Source organism: Pararge aegeria, chromosome 21 (assembly GCF_905163445.1).
Source record: "Pararge aegeria chromosome 21, ilParAegt1.1, whole genome shotgun sequence".
NCBI classification, from domain to species: domain Eukaryota; kingdom Metazoa; phylum Arthropoda; class Insecta; order Lepidoptera; family Nymphalidae; genus Pararge; species Pararge aegeria.
The window spans coordinates 1,612,612-1,624,375 of NC_053200.1; the positions used below are offsets into that span (position 1 = coordinate 1,612,612).

General features: G+C 35.3%; 1 non-coding gene across 1 annotated transcript; it reads left to right on the forward strand.

Annotated features, from left to right (window-relative positions):
* The first annotated feature begins 648 nt into the window (after window positions 1-648).
* On the forward strand, window positions 649-720 carry Trnae-uuc. The gene has a single exon. It is a non-coding gene; the product is annotated as a tRNA-Glu (tRNA).
* The last annotated feature ends 11,044 nt before the right edge of the window (window positions 721-11,764 follow it).

Here is an 11,764-nt window from a genome sequence, read left to right on the forward strand (position 1 = left end):
GTACTCCGACCATAGCTCTCTCCGTCAACCGTTAAGTGATTCTGAACCTTCTCATGGGACCCATAGTCAGTATAATAGAATGGCAAAGACGGAGATTCAGGTTTTACCGATATCATTCACTCTTTGCGAATCTTTACAAATTTTCGGAACCGACAGAATTTGAACCAGTGACTCTCTGGCAATCGCGGCCTGAGCGCTTTAACCAATTGAGCTACGGCTCTTACCGCCGATGCCGAAATTAGTATAGGCCTTTTATATCAGTCTTGTAGCGACTGTCTTGGACTTGTCTTTGCAAATCGTTTTTAGTTGTCAGTACGCCGTATTGTGGGTCTACCAACACTACAATTTCCACTCCATTTCCATTACAAGAACGACTTTATAACTCTAACACACACCAGTTTGGAAGGTGTATATAGTACCGAGATGAAATCCGGCAAGAAATTCACGCCTTTTGATGTTTTACATGTTATTGCGTCAGATTCGGAAATCGTAAACTGCGTGAAAATGACTTTTTATGGATAAAATAGAGCTCTTATCATCAGGCGAAGTTGAATAATCTTCGCATTCAATTAAAATTATCATTAAATAAATTTATCATATCAACAATATCTTGATTTCTAATACAAATATTTGGCACAGATACCCATCTCCCGTATGGTCTAGTGGCTAGGATACCTGGCTTTCACCCAGGAGGCTCGGGTTCGATTCCCGGTACGGGAAGCACATTTTTTTTTTTCTTAACTTTCTTTTCATAACTTTATCGGTAATTATTATTATTTAAAATATTTATATTAATTAATGTTATTTTGATATTGGATTTTTTTTATTTGGTTTATGCCAACCCCCTTCTAATTGTGGCAGGGGAGCCTTCCACTGTAGTGAGACGGTAATGGGTTGATACGAGTATGATGATATCTAGAGAGTTAAGATCCGTAAGCGGCACTTACTCACTCGCGGTAATCTCATGCAAGTACTCAAGTAGGCACGCTACATGTCATAATTTATTTTTATTCGTAATTATTTTGTAATGCTTCCGTGAGTAAATACAATATGTAATCTAATAAGGTAATACAACGCATTATAACGAAGGTTATATGCTTAGACACTCATTACCGGCATATTTTATATGCCACTGCCTCCAATAAAAGCGATTTAGTACATAGCTTTTTATTTATATTTACTGCTATATTAGGATTATCCTTTGTTTTTATGCGCCTGGGCAATTATTTAGTATATAACGAGGTTTTTGTTATACCTATGTGTACTCTTGTTATTTTTAAATTAATACAAGTTAGCCTTTGACAATCTTACCTGTCGTAAGTAATGCTGTCTAAAGACGGTAACGAGCTAATCTACCGTAGTTACAAAAATTCATCACCTAGTAATAACAAGATAAGGCTATCTTACTTTATATAAAAAAAATCCAAATAAAAGATTTTATTATATACTATCGTACCCAGCCCGCTTCGCCGGGCTAGATTTTGCTTTATTTTATTTAAAAAATAAACTTACATCATTAAATTTATAATTTAAGTCTCATAATATATTAAATCATTTATTTCTCTCTGTATTCATTCTCTTCTATTCTCTTCTCGAGCGGGTGAAGATCATTATCTACACCCATGTACACCCAACATTAGAATATCATCTTAGTAAATAAAAGCTGTATTTGACAGTTTGACAGTTCAAAAATAGGAGTGCTCCGATCGTCACCAAACTTTACAGGATTACTCGCCAGGTCAATCCGGAGATTCCCTGAAAGTTTTATTGAAATCGGTCCAGCCGTTTCGGAGCCTATACGGAACATACCCACACACTTTCTCTTTTATATATATAGTTAGATTAAATCATTCTATCATTTATTGGTTTTCATTTTTTTTTAATTCTTTGTAATGCTTAAAAAAAAACTATTAAAATTTATAAGAAAAAACATCCCCCTCCGCTTGCGGGGCTTTTGAATGCCCAAGCAACCGGCGGTCAGGGCTCCAGAGTGAGGAACCTCCTCACAATACGCGCCGTTTCACATACTACTGCCTTCTGTATCCGACCCTTGATCCAACAACCAAGCGAAAGCTTCTTAAGGTGTTGGTCGAAGCATTTCGCGAGAAGACTTTTGACTGAAACGACGATCGGTACAATAACGGTCGACCAGTTGATGACGTCGCTGGATACCCCACACCTGATCCGAAAATCGTTGGGCAGTCACGGTCATTGTTGGTTCAAGCGGCTGAAATAGAGACAACATCCTAGATCGGTACGAAGTGAGGTTCGTTCCCCCGACTTTCAATTGTCAAAGTCTGCGGGCGCATTCCGGCGATTCAATTATTGATTCAGTTGTACAAAAATCTAAAATTTTAATGCTGAATTAAACTTGGCTGCCCGATTATGAGTCGTTTAGTAATCCAAATTTAATTAATTATATTATGTAGAAATATTTTTTTTGTGATATTTAAATAAACTTTATTTAACTAGATGAACCGTTATTATAAAACTTTTAATGCATTAAATACCTTTTTTTTCTATTGTTAGTGTCGTTTTTTCGGCAAACGTAGAATAAGGCGAAAGATAAAATTTTTGAAGTGATTTTCATCTTGTTACACCAAAGAGGTATGACTTCTAACGCGTGTACATAAGTAAACACACGTTTTTTTTTTTATTAATATTATTGTTAAACGTAGCATGGGGAGATGCATAAGGAAACTGTAATGTATCTGTAGGTAGGAATACAATATAATTTTATTAAACCCCTGTCCCTAATCGGTCACTACGCGGAATCTTACAAAACTTTTTAACATATACAATTACACATCTCGTTTTTTCTTGTTTTTTTTTTAAATATTAATTGATGGACTAAGCGGGTGGCCCACCGATAGTAAGTTGAGAACCATGGCCTGTAAACAGTGCAACTATTCGCACGGCACGCAAGGAGCACGTCCTGCAACGTGCCAGTGTATTTAAACTCGCTGCGTAGGTTTTAAAATTCATGTACCGGTAGCGACCCTGCTTTCTGAGTCCAAGGCCGCGGGTTTGATTCCCACAACTGTAAAATTTTTGTGTGATGAACATGAATGTGTTTCAGTATCCGGGTGTTTATCTGTATATCTATAAATATAAAAGAAAGTGGTGTTAGTTACACCATTTATAACTCAAGAACGGCTGGGCCAATTTTATTGAATTTGATTTTTTGGATTTCTCTAAGACCGGAATTGGATAATAAGTATTAAAATATAACATTCATCAAAAAAAAAGATCCGCGGTACGAAGTTCGCCGGGACAGCTAGTTATTTATAAAAATATTCATCAGTTATCTTAGTACCCATAACACAAGCTACACTTACTTTGGGGCTAGAGGGTGATCAATCAATCAATCAAAAATACTTTATTGCACACAAGAAAGAAAATAAAAGAGAGCAAAGGTACAAGTCAATTAAATTTGTGTAACAAAGGCACCCTTATCACTTATAATAATTCCAGGCAACCATTATGCGCAAAACTCTAGGAATATACATACATATTAATAATTACAAAAACAGTACATATATAAAATAAAATAAAATACTTTATGGTGAAATAAATAATACTAAAACTATATATAATAATGTCAACGGTACAGAAAGTAATGTGGAATATAATAATCATACTTACAGTGTTAAATAATAATTCTTTAGACAAGTCTTAAAAATTGATGTGTGTATTGTTGTAGTATATTTATGTTATTGCACCGGCAACCACGCCCTTCAGAACTAGCATTGCATTCATGCTGCTTAGCAGCAAAAATAAGCGTAGTAGTAGTACATACCCGGGAGAGCTCCGTCACAAAAAGCTTTGCTACTGCCAAATCTCTCGATGCAGCCAAAATCTTATAAATAAACATCAAAGGGAAGTGATTGATAACTGCTAAGTGGCTCGTTCTTTCCAAAATGGGTCGCCTTAAAACCTTGGATCTGCTAAAAATGAGTCAGTCGCACAGAATTGTGTACAAAATTATTAAGATAATAAGCGGATACGTACGTTTTGGTCACGATCCAATTGACAATGATCGGTGCCGCGCGATTTAAGTGTTGTCACATTATCGAGTCGGCTCGTTTAATAGGTATCGATGTTATTATTTTTGATGTGAAACAGCTTATACGGGAGGTAGGTAGACTGGCTGTTGCGAGTCAGTGGGTGACAAAACAAGCTTACCTCATAGATTTTTCATTTAATTTTTAATTTGGTTATGTATTTTTTAAATAAAAATTGATATAAATTTGTTGTTTTGGCTATTATATAATATTTCTTTCCTTTACATGGTGTAAAGGAAATAAATATTATATAATAGTATGTATATTTGAATACTCCTATGTAAATTTAATTTTTTGTAGCAAATTGTTTATTCGAGGTTTAACATTCAGACGTTTGGATATTGTTGTTTTTAGCGATACACTACCTTATTATATGTAGCAAATATTCGTTATTTTATCACATTACGTCTGCAGTATATCCACATTATAAATAAGAAGACCTGTAGAATAACCAAAGTTACCGATTAATATAGTAAGGAAAATTATTGAGCACTCATTTTAAATCGGGTTAAAACGATTAGCCTTTGAAAAATATAAACGACGTTATTTCAATCAAGTAATTGTTAATAAATAACATGAACTTCGCCAACAACAAAATCGCCTCTTTACGCCTTTTAAGTAAATAACAACAGATTTATCGCTAATTTGATGAATGATCAATATTCAAAATCTTAAGTAAAAATTGTACTTACATGAAATTGATCTGATAAAAGTGAACATTTGTGAAATGAATTGTGTTACAAACACGCTTTGTGTATAGCATACTCCGTTTATTGATTAAACTAATTAATAAAAGATATTTATGTGATTATTTAAAAACAGCGATATATCCGTCTAATCCCTTCACTATTGCCGACTAACCTTTACTTGGCTGTATTTTGCTTTTGCAAGTTTAATCATGCTTCGTGGCCGTTCGTGACGCAACGTTTCGCAAGCCTAATCATTATTTTATCTTACAAATTGTGTTCACGTTGGTACTGACGACTGTCGATATCTCGGTTGTTATCGAGCGTGCCCCGTATCGATAACTGGAGTAATGAATTGTTTATCATCACTAATGTTCAATTTGTAATTGCACCTCACTTGCGCCTCGCTGCAAAGACTTACGAAATGATTGTTTGATGCGAAATTTATTTTACGCCTTGAAGTATCATAAATAATTTTTCTTTATTGTGTAGTTAATAACTTTTCTTCATTTGCAAGGAACTTAATTATTATCGGTGTAAGGTTTATTCAGATAGTATCTTGGGGCTTGAACGAAGATTTTTTAAATCCATCCATGTTCGGAACACTTCAACTCCGGAAGAACTGGAGGCAAACAATTAAGAAGAAGAAACACTTTATTGCACGTATACTATTAAGGAAAGAAGCAGTAAGGAGTATACAGTAACCAAATTAGACATGAAAAGGCGGCCTTATTGCTGCAAGCAATCTCTTACAGGCCACCTTTGTAGATAGGACTTACAGCAAGAGAACGGGATAGTGCTAAGTGTTGATACATAAATACCAAAATATATAGATACAAATACATAGATAATTTTAATAAACATACGTAATATATAAATATACATAATATATATATAAGTAGATTAATTGTAAGACCCTGATTAAACTTGTGCCATGTGGGGATTGCAGATCAGACTACAGTGCTGGTGACAACAGCACTCCACTTCCCGCGGGTGTCGTAAGAGGCGACTAAGGAAATTTAACGGAGAACGACATTGCCTCTGTGCTAACTCCCGTTGGGAGAGGCCTCTAGTACAGCAGTGGGCTGTTATAAGCAGTTGCGTACATACAAGGTATGCAAAACCTTTGCACTAAGTAGGCAGATCATATAAAATGGAAAAAAACACCAATACGAGTTATAAAACTTAAGAGTAGGCTTTATATGAGTTATAATAAGCCTATCTTTAAGTTTTTATAAGACGTACTAGATTTTTGTAATCTGCCTACTTAGTGCATACATACGGGTATGTACGCCACTAGTTATAATCTATTGATGCAATTGATGACCGAGCCTGATATATTTAATAATAAATAATAAACAAATAAATATACTACGACAATACACACGATTAAAATATCACTTTCTTCATCGGTGAAGGAAAACATTGCGAGGAAACCTGCATGCCTGAGAGTTATCCATAATGTTCTCAAAGGTGTGTGAAGTCCACCAATCCGCACTGGGTCAGCGTGGTGAACTACGGCCTTAACCCCTTCTCATTGTGGAAGGAGACCCGTGCCCTGCAGTGTGCCGGTAATGGATTGATAAGGGAATAATAATAAATACACACATTGCCTTCTAGCCCCAAATATAATACACATAAATACTTATAATATACAGATAAACAGCCAGACACTGAAAAACATCCATGTTCATCACACAAACACTTTCCATTTGTGGGAATCGGACCCACAGCCTTGAGCTCAGAAAGCAGGGTCGCTGCCCACTGCGCCGACCGGCTGTCATTTGTATTTGAGTAAAGTGGTTAAGTAGGTAAGTGTGTACCAACTTTATTTTTTTTATATAATGCCAATAGTCTATATGTAAAATGGCTGAACTTAAATACGGACAGATCGAAAAGAAAATTAATATTAAGGATTCTAAGAATAAAAACATGAAATGTCCTTTCACAATGAAATAATATATTACAATCAATAAAGCGAATTACGCAACCATTACTCAGGGAGCAAACGACGCTTACGATTTTTTTTATTTGTTAACAGTATCAAAGATATAATTTACACTTTCCAAAATTCAACATACATCAACCATTATCAACTAACTCACGTTAATCTAATCTAAACAACACAAGCAATGGATTGATAACATATTTATTGCTTTATAGAGTATTGCTGGAAATGACATCATAGTAGATGTCGTTCTTATACTTGTTTCGACTTGTTATAGGCTCATGTCACACACGATGACCAATAGGTGAAGATTTATTTGCGCGAAGGGTTTAAAAATAGTTAATTAGGCAATTTAAACGCAACGTTGACTAAGATTATTGGCAGACATCGTGGAGCAACTTTGCAAGAATCATGATGTGTCAATGTTAGTTTTTAACAATATTTACTTTCGTTCATAATCGTTATCATATCCACCTATAACCGGCCCACTACCACAATAAGAAGGAGTGGAGGCCGTAGTCCACCACGCTGGCCCAGTGCAGATTGGTGGACTCCACACACCTTTGAGAATACTTAAATTTAGAAAATTTTAAATTTAGAAACAAAATTCAAATTTAAAATTCAAATTCTAATTCTAATTCAAAATTTCAATTCTAAATTATAATACAAAATTCAAACTCAATATTAAAATTCAAAATTCATTTATTTCAAGTAGGCCTGATAGAAGCACTTTTAAGACGTTTGAATTACACACCTGCATGCCTGAGAGTTCTCCATAATGTTCTCCGAGGTGTGTGAAGTCCACCAATCCGCACTGGGCCAGCATGGTGAACCGATATGATGATGATGATGATAAAATGAACTAATAAACTCTTACTGTACACCACGGAAATAAATAGCTAAATAGCAAGAGGGTAAATTGGGTGGCCTTATATCGCTGCAAAGTGTATTATTTATCCTATTTTAGTAACAGAATGTTGTTTCTACGTAAAAGAATCAACAAGAAACTCAAAGCGTTGACATACAGTAGGTAAATACATTAGTGAGAATCAAAACAAATTGTGATTCATTAATTAGAATTGCCGTCTCGTGCATGGCGGGATGCGATTAAAAACCGCATTTATCTTTTCCTTTAGTAAATAAATTGAAGAACGATGTATAAAAAAAAACGTATATGTCCGAGTTGGACTTGCACACGAATGGTTCCGTATAAATACTGCATAGTGGATTTAATGCACATTTCCTGTATAAGAACGGGGGGTTATATTGATTTTAATGTTATTTTTATATGGACATAGGCAGCGGCCATACGTACAACGGACGGCCAGACCAACCAAGTACGGAAAAGGCCCAGGAACAAAAGAAGAAGTGGAAGAAGACAGACTTTAGATTTCTTAAGAAGCATCCTAGTGGGAAGGCTTCGGCTTTCCCCCCAGCACGGCTAGCATGGGTAGGAGACAATTATATCCCCGGGGAAGGATATAAATTAATCTTCTCCCACAGCTTTATCAACTCTCAGAGCACTGGCAAACAAGTGGAAATAATATCCAAGTATTATATGTATAATAATAAACGGGGGTAATCGGGATCGAACGAATATCACTGACAGGTATATTACAGCTAATATACCTGATATAGTGCTAGTCGATCGATCGGTGCGCCGTGCAATAATTCTTGACATTACTATTCCACATGACGATAATCTGGTGAAAGCTGAAAAGGAAAAAGTATCTAAATACTTAATAATAATAATAATAATAATAATGTTTATTTCCAAAAATCTTAAGTCTAAACAATATAGTAAAAACATTTCTTATTTTATAGGATGGGGCATCCATGAAATCTTAAAAAATTATATTACTACAAGCTTCTGAAGCTAAACTAAGAAACCTTGTATTTCAGTTTCAGTGCCTTCACCCCCTAGGGTTTTTGATTATTTTTAGCTTAAATATTAAACATGCAATTATACGAGGACCTTGCTCACGAGATTACCGCCATGTGGAATGTTGAGTCGACAGTTATGGTTCTGATCGTCGTTTCAGTCAATGGTCTTCTCGCGAAAAGTTTCGACCAACATCTTAAGAAGCTTTCGCTTGGTAGTTGGATCGAGGGTCGGATACAGAAGGCAGTAGTCCTTGAAACGGCTCGTATTGTGAGGACGTTCCTCACTGAGGAGCCCTGACCACCGGTTGCTTGGGCATTCAAAAGCCCCGCAAGCGGAGGGTGGTTTTTTTCTTATAAATTTTTAATAGTGTTTTTTGTTTTTGTAAGCATTGTTAAGAATTAAAAAAAAATTGAAAATCAATAAATGATAGAATATAAAAATTTAACTAACGGTGGTTAAATTCTTCTATTCTCTGTTTCCGTGCTTTGGCAGGTGGATACGTTAATTATATACCTTGTCAGGGGATATAATCGGGGGATATAATTTTTATCTCCTGCCCGTGCTAGCCCTGCTGCACGAACCACTGGCTTTTGGAGTAATGTGCGTTTTTAATTTAAGATATTTAAATATCACTTGCTTTAAACGGTGAAGGAAAACATCGTGAGGAAACCTGCATGCCTGAGAGTTGTCCATTGTGTTAAGTCTACCAATGCGCATTTGGTCAGCGTGGTAGACTACGGCCTAAACCCTTCTCATTCTGAGAGGAGACCCGAGCAGCTGTAGTGGACCGGTAATAGGTTTTTTTTTTTTTTTTATAAAAAAATAAATAAATATACTACGACAATACACACATCGCCATCTAGCCTCAAAGTAAGCGTAGCTTGTGTTATGGGTACTAAGATAGCTGATGAATATTTTTTTATGAATACAGTACACATAAATACTTACAATATACAGATAAACACCCAGACACTGAAAAACATTAATGTTCATCACACAAACATTTTCCAGTCGTGGGAATCGAACCCACACTTTTAATTAGTTATTAATATCATATAGTAATTATTACCTTCCTAAACTTTAAGTCTTTATGTCTAGCGATCTTACCGCTAGTTTGTATGGCCTCAAGAATTAAAAAAGGCTCTCACGTAAATGTACTGTCCTATCCCTCAAGTAAGGTTTATCCCCTTATGGCTACGTAAGGATAGACGCATGGACGGAAATCGGAGAAAATGGAAATTCTGATTGAAGACATTGATAAATTCTAGTTTAAAAAAAAATAAAACATCTTCAAGTATCCTATAATTAGGAGCCTTGTAGTACGATAAAACACGTAGCAAAGGAAAAAGCAAGTTAACAAGTGAAGGAAAAAAATAAAGTTAACATAAAAAACTCATCGTAATTTGGTTAAAGTAAAACAAGACCGCGCGACATTTCCGTAAAACCGATTTCTCCGTATCAAATAACATTACCTGAATAGAATAAACGCGGCTCTTCAAGGGTCTACATAAGAGACCAACTTCCAACTCCAACTTACGCGCTCCGACTCGTAGCTCGAGTGGTAGAGCGGTCTTCAAACGTTTCTTTTCTTCAGCATCCTGAGCAAACCTGTATAGCTGGTCTCAAGGGCGTGAGAAGTTTACTGATTACGCACTAGAGCAGCGTTGAGTACGGCTTGAATCCATTCTGAGAGGAGAACCATTCCTTAACGGATAATGATGAGCTGGATACCTCTACAAGTACGAATAAAATCAAATTGTAGTCAAGTGTAAACAAAATAGTAATAACTAAGTTCGAATATAAGTGAGCCTCGTGTGTAGATATTTACGCGAAATTTGCAGGATCACGCCCATTTTTTATGCGAAAACCACCTGACCACAAACTCACCTAAAAAGACCATTCTTCATACATACAATACCACAATGCATCCTGTGTCAATGACCAAAACTGACTCACCGATGTCCGTTACCAATGAGTAAGAATTAATTAAACTCCGAGAAAACGATAAAATTAACACTCTACGACTCGATACCTGGTCAACAAGACCCGAAGGTACATTTTAAAAATGATACAGAACCTGTGAACAAATTTTACCCAAAATAACTGAAAATAGCCTGTTCTTAACACGATTTTTTAATTAACAAAAAATTAGTCTTTTCTTTTTGTAAATAAATAATACTATACAAATAAAAAATAATAATATATAAAGCGGTGATAGCCCAGTGGGTAAGACTAAGACTTATAATATGCGTTCTAAGCAATTATGATATCACTGGTTTCAGCGGTGAAGGAAAACATCGCAAGGAAACCTGTATGCCTAAAAGTTCTGCATAATGTTCTCAAAGGTGTTGCTGTGGAGTCCAGCAATTCACACTGAGCAAGCGTCGTGGATCACGACCTTAGCCCTTTCTCATTGTGGAAGGCGACCCGTGCCCTTTAGTAGACCGGTAATGGTTTGATAATATGATGATGATGATGAAATAAATAATTATATCAGATTGATTGATAATTACAACATTTTTCGTAGCTTCGTATTACACATAACAATGTATGTATAAATTGGAAAAATAATTTTATAATTAAGGTGTTATTATAATTTGCATGCCATAGAATGGCAGATTGTAGCACGTAACTTGTTATGTTTTAGTATAAGATCAAATTTGTTAAACTGCAATCACGCAAATAAAGATTTGAATTTGAATGTATAAGTATGAGACAAAACCAGCAATACCTGTATTTAATGTAATAATTTTACAAGGTACATCATAATCAATAGCTTTTCCACAGACGGTGGTAGTAGGACCGAAAATGCTGCTGCATAGAAATGGTAGAAAGACCTGGAAAATGAAACACGCAATGTTATTCCAAGAAAACAAATCCACGCAAACGAAGTTGCGTAAAAGGCTAGTTAATGAAGTTAAAATGAACCAACATAACATAGACGAAGAATTATATAAACAACTTACTTGAAATAAACGTTATTAATAACTGTTATTACTTATCATAATCACAGTATCTTCTAGTAAAATTTTTGGTAGCAAGCTAAATATTAGTAATATTAAACAAGGCTAAAATTTAATAATTAGGAGCTTAGAAAAAACTCCACTATGCAACGGAAAAGTGTTTAAAATTGTGGATCAAAGTTACCCATTAGCAGGGATTAACGTCGCAAAAAGGAACG